Genomic DNA, 314 nt, shown 5'->3' with positions numbered 1-314 from the left:
ACTTTTGATATTTTTAAGATTTTGATGTTCACAATGCCGCGACGACATTTAACAAAATTGGAAGTAATGCACTTGGTCACTCTTTTGCAAGAAGGTCACAGCCAACGATATGTTGCGAATATGATAGGAGTAAGTCAAACCAGTCAACCCAGTGAATGTCAGCGACGCTCAGGACAGGGTCGAAGATGTGTAACTACTCCTAGAGAAGATAGGATTATTGTTCGACGCGCCCGTGCAGAACCATTTACTAATGCAAATGTAATTGCTAGCGGTATTCAAAATCGTAGGCAGCAACCTGTGCGTCAGATAAGTGC

This window comes from Trachymyrmex cornetzi, unplaced genomic scaffold, assembly GCF_001594075.2.
Source record: "Trachymyrmex cornetzi isolate Tcor2-1 unplaced genomic scaffold, Tcor1.1 scaffold713, whole genome shotgun sequence".
Taxonomy (NCBI): Eukaryota; Metazoa; Arthropoda; class Insecta; order Hymenoptera; family Formicidae; genus Trachymyrmex; species Trachymyrmex cornetzi.
The sequence above is the reverse complement of the archived record's forward strand: the minus strand, read 5'-3'. Positions refer to the sequence as shown.